The sequence below is a fragment of the Alligator sinensis genome, unplaced genomic scaffold, assembly GCF_000455745.1.
Source record: "Alligator sinensis unplaced genomic scaffold, ASM45574v1 scaffold652_1, whole genome shotgun sequence".
NCBI lineage: Eukaryota > Metazoa > Chordata > Crocodylia > Alligatoridae > Alligator > Alligator sinensis.
The window spans coordinates 789,793-804,693 of NW_005842010.1; positions in this window are offsets into that span (position 1 = coordinate 789,793).

Here is a 14,901-nt window from a genome sequence, read left to right on the forward strand (position 1 = left end):
TTGCCTCCCCCATTCAGGAAGGGACCTATACTGTCCCTGATCCTCCTCTTGCTACCAACATACTTGTAGAAACCCTTCTTGTTACCCTTCACATCCCTTGCTAGGTGCAACTCCAATTGTGCTTTAGTTTTCCTGACTTCATCCCTGCTTGCCCAAGCAATGCTCTTATGTTCTTCCAAAGTTCACCTCTTGTGAATAATTTACTAGAAACAATTAATTACCTTCCAATTCAACATTAGAGCCACTATTAGTATTAGACCCAGGCAATTAAATAAATAATACACATTTCTTTATGATCCAAGAATGCTTCCTGTTCACTGAACAATTCTGAACATGTACACACTCATGTTGAAGTGGTCCGTTACACAAACGTCTGTAGTACAGATGCATAAAGTGTGCTTGAAAACCATTATACACTTTAAGACTAATTTTTTAAACGGTATCAGTACTATGGAAAAGTGTTTTCTTTTCTATTATCTGCTTTCTGGACTGCTACGTACAATAGTATAAGCTCTAAGGGGAAACTACTGGAGAGAGAGATCATACCTTTAACAAAGCAAGCAAGTCAATAAAGGCTAAAATCAATATTTTTTCTTATTGAAGAAGCCCTTAGATCTGTACTTGGTGTAATACTTGACTGGAATAAATACTAGAAAGTGATAGCAGTGAAGGATAATGGACTTTAGACTGCAGTGCTTCAACAAACACTGGAGTAGAGCAAACTAGAAAATAAATTCTGTGCAAGTAATAGGAATAAATACAGATAATATGTAGAAAAACATTAATAATACTCTTACTTTGTTGTAATTATTATATTTCCAGGAATGGTCTTCCACTTTACACTCTATTTTAGAGGAAAAGAACATATTTACTGTAGTAGATAGTCCTGTGAAAAGGCTTTGATACAATACAGGGATGTACTGTCAATGTACATTTTATTTTGCCACCTCTAGTTACTGTTATAGTCATAGCAGAATCATTCCATTTCTGGAAGAATGAGTTCACACTTTCAAAATATAACCATTTCATAAACTGGAATAGCCATCAGGCTTTTCCAGTTTTTTTTTAAATATAGCTTTTTCCCCTCTCCCAATGGTTTTAAAAAGAAAAATATTTTCAAACTTCTAGTATTGGTTAGTTGTCCCTGAAAAAAAGCTGCAGTGGACCTGCTATGATATTAGTTGTTTTATTGATGCAATAAGAATGTACAAGGGGAACTAGGAACAGGAATCAAAGATCAGAGCTCAGTCATCCCTGTCTAGGATCCAGATTTTACAGAGCTTCTGGTTTTAGGAAATTCAAATGTGCCTTTAAAAAGAATATATTTTTCTTAATAACTGCAGTTTTCTTGTGATATAATATTATTAATCTCCATTTAATTAATGGTGTTTGTCGAGGTGGCCCATTGCTGACGATAGTGATGTTGTACACATGCTCTCAGGTACCAGTAGTCATGCCAGGAACATGAGCTAAGTGAGTTGGGGGTAGAGAGGCAAGCAGCTCTAGAATGGTTGCTGGTGAGTCTGAGGGGGGGAGGGTTGATGGGTCCACCTAGAAGAGGGGTTATTCATCTGGGTTGTGCTGGTATGCTTGTTTGGGTTGGATCAGACAAGGGTTAGACTGACTTATATAGTTCACCTTCTAGGTGAACTAATGTTAAATTGGGCTGTCCATTTTTTGCCTCACCTAACCTTTGTGAACACCTGAACAGATCGGCACTTAGATCAACCTAACCCTAGTTAGGTCACTCAAAGTATAAGATCTACATGTGGGTGAACTCAGTTGGATCAGATAGCCATTTTTTTGCTCACTCTAACATCCTGAATTTATGTATAGTTTGGCACTTAGGTTCAAACCTAGTTAGATTGATCTAAGTGTAATGTCTTTACATGTTGCAGCAGTCGATTCTCGGGGATCGTGGTGTATTCATGAGGGCCACCCAGACCTTTGATGCATATCCTTGGGCAGGAATTTTTGGGGAGTGGAGGCTGCCCAGAACTTCCATGCTCCCTTTAGGCCACTGAGACAGAATCCAAAGACCAGACTAAGTCCAGATGTTTGCTGCTTCCAGGGCTGTAGTTGTCAAGTATCTGCGAATTGAACCTCCTGTGTGGTAGACAAGGATTCTACCACTGAACCATAGGGGACTCCAATGTCTTTATATACCCTAATGTGATTCATGTCACAGGGGTTTTTTAACTGTTTCCAACTATTTTCTACTGGTGAGCAGGTGGCTTTCAAAGAAAGCTCCTACTTCCATTTTGAGCAGCTCCTAGAATGAAAAAAGAATTAGCTGCATGGTCTTCCTGCTGCTCTGTAGTCCTTTCCAGTAGTTCCTGCTTTGTCATACAGCTGACTGTGAAGGATTGAAGGCTGGGAAAATGTATGCATTCAATCTTGAATCCTTCTGGTTCAGGAGCATGGGAATATGCAGCCCTTCTTTTTCCTGTGCACATACTCCTTCATGCTTCATTTTCTTGTTCTTTCTTCTAAGAGAGAGGGTGTCTTCTGCTTCTCTTTTTGAGAAGATTTTGGCTGTTTGTAGTGAAGTTGAGCTTAGCCAATATCATCCTCATAGATTATTTATTTTGCTGGTTAATGACACTGTTAAGTGAAGTTCTGGAATATGACTAGGTAGATTATTTTATTTTCTTAAGAATTATGCTAGGCTATTAGTAACATAAAAGGGAAAAGTCAGTATATGGGTTTATAATGATTTGCTTTCTCCGCTTACCACATAATGTAAAGGACTAAAAGCAGGTTTGATTATGCGGTCCCTTGTGCTCTTTTTTAAATGACATATTGATACGTTCCAGAAGCCATGGAAGGCTTATGAAATTATCAGGTATCTTAGTTGCAATGTGTTTTGTAAAAGGGTAGAGGGAAGTTCAAACATTTGGATGGGTTTCTGCAATGCTATGATTTTGTAATGATTGACAATATGCATCTGTAATGATAGTCAAATACGTATATTTTTGAATAATATAATTTTTACTTGAAAGGTTTTCCAAAGGAAAATATTTAGTGAAGTGTCTCTCTAGTCATCTCTCAAGACATGAAAGTGGGTTTAGGCTTGAAAAATGTGTTAAAAAATAGAGATGATGAAAATGACTATGACCTCCAAATGATTATGTATATGAAGTTCTCTGAGTATGTCATCATTTGGCATGGTATTATTTTGCCTAAAGTTATTTTGGCTTTATAGCATCCATTTACCTGTAATTGAAAACTACATTTCCAGTCTGGATTTATAGAGCATGTCAGAGGTTTTCATTTCTTTACCAGAGTAATGTAGACCAGAAGGCCAACTAAGGAACTGTTGGTTTTGTTTGAAGGGATGCAACATATTTCTGCTGGAAAAACACAAGATAACTCTTTAAGACAATATTAAATGCCATGGTTTCCAAATTGACAGGTTCCATTTTTTTTACAGCTGTAACCTCTTCTACAGATGTGGGATATGTGCACAACATTCATCCTTTATAAAATGACAATTTTCAACAGTAGTTGACAGTAGAATGTGACATTCTGTTTGTTTATGGTTCTCTAATATCTCTCTATATACCATTGGATATTCACTCTTTAATGGAAACTACAGAATAAACACCAGCAGATACAAGATGGGTGATATTAGTGATATCTAAGGAAATCTGCTATATGATAAAGGTTTTGGTTTCTGAAAGAAGATGCCTGTTGTCATAAGAAATATAATATAACTATCAGGAACTGATTTTAATATAACTGCAGGCACTATGCAGCTGTCTTGGTGGTTTGTTTGTTCTTGTTCTTGTTATCTAAGGATTGCAACCTGGAAACATATGTTATGCTGCTTGCCTATCTATCCACAATTTTCTATAGTATTAAAGATAATAACATTTGGATATTTAAGGTTGGTGGACATTGCACAGAAATATAAGCACAATTAAGAGAGAGAAGGTGAGTTCAGAGCTCTAGCAATTTATTGGAATGCTCATTTACTCTAATTATCCCCACTGAATGCTTGATGTAGAAGACAATCTGTCTAAAAATCCAGCAGGGTTATTTGCTTTATGTTGCTTATTCCTTTTTTTTTCAATATACAAGTGTATGAAGGAGCAAAGTCTTTAACTTATATTAAATTTTGATGTTGAGGCTGAAATAATATGCAGGTTTCCCTTGCTTTATGCTGATTCTGTAAGTGCAAATTCACTCTTATGCGATGACCCTTTTTATACTAAGGATTTGTTGTATGTGAATTAAATTCACTCTTATACAATCGATGCGATGGAAGCCCACAGTCAGCTACTTTGTGAGATTCATTGTGGGAGTGACATGCACCAAAATAGTCTCCTGTGTGGATCTGTGCTCCTTGCTCATTGTCAGCAACACATGTTTATGTGGTTGCCATCCCCATTATGGCTTCTAAGCGTCCCACTAGCTTATCTCTTACCCCTCTCCCTGGTCCATCAGTGAAGCCTTTACCACCCTCTCTTCACACCAGCTAAACATTCTCCACCACTCTGTGCTTGTGTGGACTGTCTGCTGTTGGTTTGTACCAAAATTGTCTTGTAAAAGTGGTAGAAATAGTTTGGGAGTCAGTACAGTCGAGATCTTGGAACATTTGTTACATTGTAAACTGGGTTCCCTTTATGTGAATTTGAGTTATGTGCTGTTTTCCAGGAATGCATGTACAGCATAAAGCAAGGGAAACCTGTACTGAAAATGCAGTGATGGTAGACCAATAATGAAAGTATGTCAAGTATTAAATATAACGTCAAGTGTTCTCGGTATTGTGTAACAAAATCTAGAATTTGAATTCATAATATAAGTAGCTTTCAGGATAATATTATTCATTTATTTATGTATGCATTATCACTTACCGTCTACAAATGGCTATATCTACATTTATTGATCTGAACTTCAGTATACAAGATTTTGTTCCAGAACTGCTATTTCTTCTGCAGTTTATATCACTTGTCAAATATTATACAATATTTAAAACATAAAATCCAAAACTATATTCTTCAAGTTTATTGTTGTCTTTTGTTCCCCTATAACGTGTTGGATAACAATCTGAGTTGTAGTATTGAAATCAAGAGTAACACCTCTATTTTAGCTCACTAATCCTATTTCACATTGGGACAAGTGAGATCAGTCTTACCTATAATTTTGGTTCTTGTTTTGTTCTTTGACAAATGGCATAGACCTTTTTTGTTTTGTCTTTTTGCCAAGGTATGGGCATTGATTAATCAGAAATAGATTTTGGATATTTAATAATATTGTCATAAAGATTATGTGTTGGAAAATATATACATCCAAGCAAACTTGGCACGAGAAAGCTTGAGAAAAAGGATTAAAATATATATTGTTAATTATACAGTGCAATGTTTAAACCAGTCTCTTTTTTTTTTTTAATTAAAAAAATTAAATTTAATTAAATTATTTTTTTCTAAATTAATTAGAAAAAAAATTTCTACCCACAAGGGTAGAAACTTCATATCCTGTTGTTCTTTGTGATAATGTTGTTTTGCTTGTATGTTATCTTTTATCTGACTGTTTCTTTTGTCAGACACGCAAGTAAAAGGGTTCTGATGAGCGATCAGATGGGATCTGATGAGCATTCTCCATAGCCTTCTTGCCATGCCACATGTGCATGGTAGGAGGTATGATCATGGGATTTAGCATCAGATCCCATCATGCCTTAATGCTGGTGGAAAGGAAGTTTGTTTCTTCCTGCACTAGCAAGTAGAAGGTGGATGCCTGTCAGCTGATAGGGCTTTCAGTTGTGGGGGCACAACATTGTGCCCCCGAGGCTATGAGCTGTCAGCTGAGCCAGGCTTCCAGCAGCTGGGAACTTCCAGCTGATCTGGGCTCAGAGCTGCAGGAATGCACCATGTGTTACCAAAATAAGGAAGAATGGCTCCCAGTCTCAAGGATGCACCCTGTGGCTGGAAGCCCCACTCAGGCCACACATTCAGTTAATGGTGTGATAGGAATCTGCCACAAAGTTATTACACAGACTTTGTGGCCTATTCCTTATTATATTGTGCCATTAAGTACATTAATGCGTGGCCAGCTAACAATTTAATTACCTATCAACTTAACAATTGGTTAATCACATTTTAAGTGTAATATGTCAGGGGCCCTAGTATTATACTAACTATTGAGTTATTTAAAATATGTCCTTGTGAGAGATCCCCTGCTTGATATTAGTCCAAAATCTAAAGTTTTTCATTTGGTGGGGATTGTGGAGGTTTTAGCAAAGCAGAAATTTTGAACAAAACACAGTATTTTTTTTTACATAAGATTTTATGAACAACGCATAGTCCAAATTGTGTGCTTAAGTGATTAGTAAGCAACTACATTTCAGATGTTCAGACTTAAATTATATATAGTCCTCAATGAGGAAAGTCATTTTTGTGAAGGACTCAAAACACTGAGTTATGAAATTATAGAAGTCCATTGAAAATGTGCGCGCACCCTTATGCACGTGCGTAGATTCAAGTTCCTTAAGTATGAGCAGTAATTTGGATTTTCATATCATAGACTGAATTTGCAAGACTGACCGAACAAAATCCTTTCACTTAAAATGTAAGCGCATTTTTAATGGAAATAATTTTGAGGTAAATATAGAATCCTATGATACTTTTTCTGCAACGTTGCTCTTCAGAGCATAACTGCGCTTTAAATAAGGAGTCCCCTACTCCTGCTTTAATACATGAATCAAAACGCTTCCTATCTTTACTTTCCAAGTGAGAAGACATCAGTAGTTATATGTATAAATATAAATGAATAATACAGTTCAAATTAAATTACATTTCTTTCATTTCTAATAGGTGATATCATGTTATAGAATAATCACATTTTATATTAAATAAACTGAAAATATGTTAGTTGTAACTTACAACTGAATATATTGTTCTAAATATGTTCTCCGCAAGAGAAGGTTGAGAGGCGACCTTGTGGCTGCCTGTAAGTTCATCACGGGGGAACAGAAGGGAATTGGTGAGGTTTTATTCACCAAGGCGCCCCCGGGGGTTACAAGAAATAATGGCCACAAGCTAGCAGAGAGCAGATTTAGATTGGACATTAGGAAGAACTTCTTCACAGTTAGAGTGGCCAAGGTCTGGAGTGGGCTCCCAAGGGAGGTGGTGCTCTCCCCTACCCTGGGGGTCTTCAAGAGGAGGTTAGATGGGCATCTGGCTGGGGTCATCTAGACCCAGCACTTTTTCCTGCCTATGCAGGGGGTCAGACGCGATGATCTATTGAGGTCCCTTCTGACCCTAGAATCTATAAATCTATGAAAGCAGTGGGGGGCCAACCTTTTTGGCAGGAGTATCACAAATTAGCTCTGCACCTTCCTCAAGTACCACTTGGATCCCCTCCCTGTCTAAAATCTGCTACTCTGCTTTCTGCTTCATGTCCTATGGTCCCTGCCTCTTCTGCTCCTTTGCTTCCTTATCCCAGCCCTATCTCCCACTCTGCTGCCTGCCCCATCCCTGATCTACTATGTGCCACACACAGAGGCTGCCTGTGCTAATTGTGGTACCTGGGCTTTGGGTTGTAGAGTGACATGAAACTAAGGAATTTTATTCAGCTATAGTAGTAGGGAACAGGTTTAGAGGCTACAGTTTAAGAGTTCCTGTATCTGCCAAGTTAACGCCTTAAAACCAAAAATTATTTTCTTCAGTCATTTAAATACTGTGTCAAAATAATGTAGGAGCATGTACTTCAAATATATAAAGTAACTCAGAAAGGTTCCTATTGTAATGTAAGTTTTTTATGAATGTTTATTTTCAATACTATTGATGTGGAGATGAAACGAGACTGATTTTCACAAAACCAGAAATGTTGAATATGGTTAAAATTCCTTGTCATATACATTATCAGATTCTGTTCTTATCAAGCTAGTGAAATGATATAAAGCATTATTCATTATATAATGCTATTTTTTAATGTTGACATTATTTAGCCAAGGCGCAGTTTGTCTAATAGTATTTTACTAGTTGTCCCTCTTATTCTAACTAGTTTGTCTTTAACTCTCCATTCCTCCTCATCTGTTGTAATAACTACTATCAATAGAAGTACTTGATTGGGGCTTAATTTTCTCAGTCCTTATGTGGCTGTGCAGGAAGGTACAAAGGAATAAACCCCCACTCACTTCTTGCCTTTTAGTATCTTGATTGTGAGTGGTTGACTCATTGCGAAGGGGACAGGGGAGATGACTCACCTGATGCTTCCATAGCAAGCAAAGATACAGGGAGGGAACAGAGGCATAGCTCTGAACTGCCCTTTTTGTTCACTAGAGAAATAGTTCAGCTATATTGGAAGAGCCAGCTGCTCCATAAAAAGTCCTAAAGTAACTTACTGGCAACCCAGAGCAGTTGGGGGAGAAAGGAGGAAAGTAACCCTAAATCATGATTCAGTTTTGGTTTAGCACATGATGTAGCACTGTTAAAAACACCCCATGACTTAAAACAGGTTACAAAGGCAAAAAGCAACCCCTTGGAGTTTTACAAATATAAGTTTTGATTTCCTAACCTCTTTTAACTGTCATCTCCCTTTTCTAAAACAAAATTGAAATGGCTTAATCAAGGTGTATGTCAAAGGACTTTGTTGTGCATTGCACTTGAAGCTTCTCAAATATTGTTTTGTTAGTGGGCACATCTACACAAGATCCTAAGGTGATGTAGCGTCAGTGAGCACTAAATGTGATGCCGCTGCTACTGTGCAGTTGCAACGAGATACTGTGCAGTAGCTCATTGCAACTGTGCAGTAGGATCAAAAATAACCTGTGCACCACCGGGATTGTGCAGTACCAACTGGAGTCAGGGGCATGTGTACACATACCTAGCATTAGCTGGAGTTTAGAGTAGTTACGCATTCAGGCTAAAGAACTTCTCTGACCTGCATAGCTGTGAGTTGCCACTAGAGGGCTGGTGAGCCAGGACAGGCTTCTATTCCAGCTCTAGGTGGGAGTGGGTTGAAGAGAAGGGTTGGTAGGATGGAAGCATGAGTCTGTAAGGAGGGAAGTTTAATGATAGGGATTGAATAGTGAAACGGGAGGTAGAGAGGGAATGGGTGGGAATGGTCCCTGTGGGCTGTGTGGTAAAATGAAGGAAGTCAGCCAATGAAGCCACTATAGAATAAAATACAAAGCGGGAAAAAGGGAAAGTAAAAAGAAATAGAGTAAGTAAATTAAAGCCTCATTTTATAATTAAATGGCATTGGGACTGGATAGCCCCAGCTGTTGGAGAAACTGCCACTACCCTAGGAGGGAAGTACCAGATCATGGGAACTGCTATCTTACCCCCTATCTTGCTCCCCGCTCTGCCTCCTAAGCTCTCCTCCCTGGACTGCTCTGTGCCCTTGCAAGATGCCCAGCCAGGTCACATCCCCAGGGGAAGGAAGGGGAGTTATCTTCATGCCAATACCACCCCCTGGGCAGTGGAGTTCAGGGGATATAAAGTTTGTCCACAGAGAACACAAGGGTTGGGAAAAGGACACTGAATTCTGGGATGCTGGTGGTCTGCAACTTGGGCAACTTATCTCCAGGGAGTGGCCACACAATCATGGAACCTAAATGAGGGAACATGGATCAGAGAGAAACCTGCCCTGGAGTGGCATAACTTTAAAATGCTTAAAGGTTGCTTAAAATGAGTTCATATATCTTAATGTGTGGATAATCCAGGGGTTAAGAGCTCCCTGGGTTGCCTAAGTTCAATATGCAACAGAGCCTGAGGCAATAAGATTCTCCCATAACCCACTAGCTACTCTGGCTCTCGTAATTTGAATCTGTACTCTTGTGTGAAATTCCATTTGTGGCGCGCGCACAGTAGTGGGCTAAGCAGTAGACCTCCTTCCATGTACAAGGCTGAAGGAGGCATAACATCTCTAATGCCCCATCACTACTGATACCTGTTCCTCTGCTTCTTACTAAAAAAAATAAGTCTGGAATAGGACTGCTTAAATTGTTGCCATGTGTTTCTAGGGACTAGAACGTGAGTTATGGGCTGCTGTCAGGACAAGATGGAAGAAACCATGCGTGACAATTTCGGTGAAGAACTGGTTTTGCAACTGTTACACAAATTGCCAATTGCTCAAATCACGAGCAAAACTTTATAAAAGGGGGATAAGGCAAGGTGCTGCATTTATTGATCACATGAGTTAGACATGGTGGTTCGGGCACACCGTTCATACAAACACACACAAATCATCATACACATCATTACACACAGGTATACACATACACAAAACAACCATTTCATCCACACAGACACCAGATATAGTTACCAGCAATAGTTGCTCAATATCAGCCCAGGGTGGCCAACCCAGGCTTGTTTAGTAGATGATGATGATTTCAAGATGGCAGATTTGAAGATAACAGCTGGAGCAGGGTGAGCAGATGCATTTGTGCTTCGACGAAAGAGCAGTAGAGAAAAACCTCACCCAACTTGGCATTTTTAAAGTGTTCTTTTATAGGGATTGGCATCCATTGTTTCAGTGTTTGGGGTTTTTTCCATACCCAGCTTCTGTTTTTGTGGTTGTTTTTCTTTTGTCTTCAGTTTATCTCAGCCTTGGAGTGTTCTTGCTGCCTATCTGGTAGGATGAGTGCATTCCTTCTCCTTGTTAGCTTCTTTGTGCCCTAGGCCTAAAAGGGATTCTTCAGCCATTCATTAATTAGTTTACTGACTGGTAACTTACATTTGGTGCCTTGTTGCTTACATAAACAGTTAAATCTTTTTCTTCCATCTCTATGCCATACTCTCACCATCCACCCTTTTACACACACTCATACATAAAGGCTATGCAGAGTTCACTCACTTACATTAAGCATAAGGATAAAAAATGGAGTTTTCAAGTTGCTTACAGGACAAGACTAACATGGTTACATTTTACTACTATTACACTCTATGTTAACATCAGTTACATTAGTTTAGTTCACACTACACAACTACTCAGTATTAGTGATTGCTGAAGACCATGATGGAAAGGTCTAGGAATATTTTTAAATAAAAATTGATGTGATGTATCAGTCACAGGATAGGAAACCATGGGTGGGGATTTTGCATATCTCAAAGACATGCTTTGCTATATTAGCATCAAAGAAGTTCCATGTATCAAGTGATAGCAGAGGGTTTTGAACTAAATACTATATCTGCTGTGGATATTATATATTGTTGATTACCGATTATACTAAGTTTTTACAGGTTCTAGGTTGGTATTTCTGGAGTTCTTTATTCATGCTCTGCCTCCCTGTATGTGTTGTGGGCACATACATTGCAAAGCAGCTGTTTTCAGCTTTTCCATGTGCTTTCTACAGGTTTTATTTTTTGTCTATCAAGTTTTATTTTAGGAGAAAGCCTGCTGTGGTTTGCTTACAGCTTAGATGGCGCACACTGATTCAACTTATATTTTTATTAAATTCTAAATCTTTAGGTTGTGACTCTTCCATTGAGAGCTTACTTGAGTAAGGACCCTAGGATCTTAAATTATTTGCATGCTTTTCTGTGGATTTTTTTGCCAACTCAACAAGTGTGGAAAGCTAATTGATGTGCTACCGAGCTTAGCTGTGAGTGTTTTAAACTTTAAACTTGTTCAATGAATCTTGACAATCTCTAATTAATTATATAAACCACTTTTTCCTTTTAACTTTCTTTATATAGGATAAGGAAGATGATAGCAATATAATTGGAAATTTAGGAAAGTAAAGCCAGCTTTGTTTAAAAAGGTTGGAGGATATAATAGGGCTGTCATTGATACAAACATAAATGCAGAAGTCCAAGATCTTTGTCATAATACATCTATACTATATGCCATATTCATTTTCCTAGTGAAGGAGGGCCTTGTTTTCAGGTTTCATTTCTTTACAGGGAGCAGCTGAGCTGTATTCGCACGTTTAGTATGCTAAGCTACCTGAAATCCCCTGTTTTCAGGTTTAATCAATGATATTCAATTTGTTTTTTCCTCCTTGTTGACAATCTTGCCAAGAGCAATTTTAAAATGTTAAGTCATGTGGGTAATTTAAGACAACCCTCATGAAATGAGAGACCTAGAGCCATGACCCACAATGTACTATAATATAAAATAATTTAGAGAATGCAGGAAAGGCATGCATTCCGGCTTCTGATTTTAAATACCTCATTAACCTATAGACTTTTGTTCCTTTTTTCCTACTTTACTGCATGAGTGAATGAGATTGGAAGACTTCTGCAAGTATTTGCAGTAATTTAACTATGATATTTTTAGGTCTAAATATAACTGATTTATTTTATAAAGATAGTGGCTGTTTAACTTAAGAAATGTGTATGTAACCCATGTGGCGGCCCAATAGTTGCCACCCCTGCCCAATATCAGGGATGGTGTGGCAAGAGTGGGGCAGGGCTTCCAGACAGCACCAATTTAATTTCCAGCCGGCCCCTGCTCTGCACAGAGCAGCCCGTGGTCCCAAGAAGGTCTAACACTTAACTCATTTAACTATTTACACAACAAGAATAATAAGAAAGGTTATTTACAAGTGAACTTAAATGTCGTAACCAGAATCACAAAACAAACCAGAATGCATTAGTCAACCCTTGACTCAAGAACCATGGGTAGGGGAACTGGCGGCTTTCAGCCACTGCTGAGGTGCTACCACAAGGAAGCAAGGTGGTCACTCCCTGCAGCTCCAACAGGCTTCCCAATAAGTGACAAACTGCAACAAGTTAAACTATTCTGGTCTGCAGCAATCCAATTGTATCAAACCCCAACCCCCGAAAAAGGCTGAAGGGTGACCCTCTGTGGCAACAAAAAAGGCAAGCAACAAGCAACAGAGTAGGCTCCTGCAGCAATCAGCATGACCCAAGCACAAAGCTCAGGGACTCCATCCGATGACAATCAGCTGCAGAATAAGGGACAGGATTGAGTCCCTCTGGGGCAGTCAGTGGCAGAGGGTCAGTAGCACAGGCAGCTTCCAGGGGTCGTTGCTCCAGATGACTGGCCAGGCACCCCACACACCTTGCAGCTTGCCAATCCCACTCTGAGCTCCGGCCTGCACCCCGAGCTCCCAGGGACCCTCATCCTGGTGCTCTGCTGCTCCTCAGGATCACAGTGCCTTGCCTGCTGCTGTCCCGCTTCCCTGGGGAAGGCAAGGGGTTTCCTCAACTCACCGGCCCAGCTCCCTGCTCCAGATAAGGATGCCACCTGCAGTCCTGGCCGCTGCCTCTTCTCCGCAGTGGAGTGGGGGGCCGACTGCCACCCCTAGCCTCTGGGATGCCCGGCATGTCCAGCACACTGCGATGGGGCCTTGGGGCACCAGCTCCCTGCCCCAAGCCCTGGCTGCTGCTTCCTCTCTGCTGCAAGGCTAGAGGCACGGCTGACTGCTACTGCCTTTTTCTCCCAGGGCCTTCAAGGCTCTTCAGAGGGGTCTCTTTGCTCCCTCCGCTGGGTCAACTCACCTCAGCTCTTAGGTCTCCTGCGTCGTTCCCTGGAGTTATTGTCAGCAGTTCCCACACGCCAGTTTGGCTGCTGCTTTTATCCCCTCCGGCAGTCCCTCCCTGGCTTGCAAAACCGCCAACCAAGGCTCAGGGTGGCGGGCCCCCAACCCCGGCCATCCCCTTTCCATGCGAATGAGGGGATTGAAAACCCCTTTTTTCGATTGGCTTCTCCTTTTCCACAAGGCAGGGCTCCGCTGCTCCACCCTTGGGGTCGCTCAGAGTTCACCGGCACTGTTTCTAGCCCAGGGTAAGTATCTCAAGCCAATCTGGTGAGCTCACATTGACAGTCTGTTACATGTTGTTGTGGGTAAGAAGATATAGTAGCTGGTTTACTTTTTATATTTACCTGTAAAGAGTTTTCTTCATTTTATGATTTTAAGGATTTTAATACTTAGTATATAATTTTTCTTTCACTTATAAGCAAAGTAGCTTTGCTAAACCTAAACACTCCCAAATCATGCATTAGATCCTCTATAATGCTTAATTGTTTTCAAATAATATTTTTGAAATATTATTCAATATTCATCAGCACACACATGGGCAGTTTGCCTTAGCAGTGCAGAAAACACCTGATTGTGTGGTATGCAGCGCTGCAGACGTGTTTGCAGCACCACATACCACATGGCGAAGCTCATCTCGATGAGCCCCATGAGGTCATTTAATCCAGCCTCTTGCTCAAAGCAGAATCATCCCTAACTAAGCCATACCATTTGAGTGCCTGTCTAACTTGCACTTGAAAACTTCCAGCTTTTCAGTTTGTCTACGTATCCACCCTCATAGTCAGAAAGTTCCTCCTGATCTCCAACCCAGATTTCCTTTTGCTGCAGCTTGAGGCCCTTGCTCCCAGTTTTGTCCTGTACAAACACAGAGAAAAGTTTATTGCCATTCTTTATAATCACCTTTCAAATATTTGAAGATGGTTATCAAATCCCTCCTCAAACTTAACTCCTCCAGACTAAATAGCACTAGTTCTTTCAGCCTTTCCTCAGGCAGGGGTGGATCCATGATTTCCTAAATGGGGTGCAGGAGCAGGAACCCATACTGCAGGGGTGGGTGCACCCCTAGTACCTAGCAGGCAGACCACCCTGAGGAGCCTCCAGGGCCTTTGTAAAGTCCCTAAAGCAGTTGAAAATTCTCCCTGTCCTTCACTTCTCCTCCCTCCCCTGCCTGTTGCTTTCCAGCTGTTCCAGGGTTGGGGGAAGCACTAGAGCTGTTCCTAGCTGCCAAGCCACACTGCATTGAGGCTGGACTCATTTGGGGATGGGACAGAGGCAACAGCAGAGCAGGAGAGTACTCCCCACCCCCCACCCCATCCCTGCCCTGCCCCCTAGGAGCAGGTGTGGGTAAGTGGATTCTTCCCTTCTCACACAGCTTTCCTCATCCCCATCTGAACCTAGTCCACCTGGAGCCCAGGTGAAACAGAGAGGAACATTTTCCCCCACCCCTG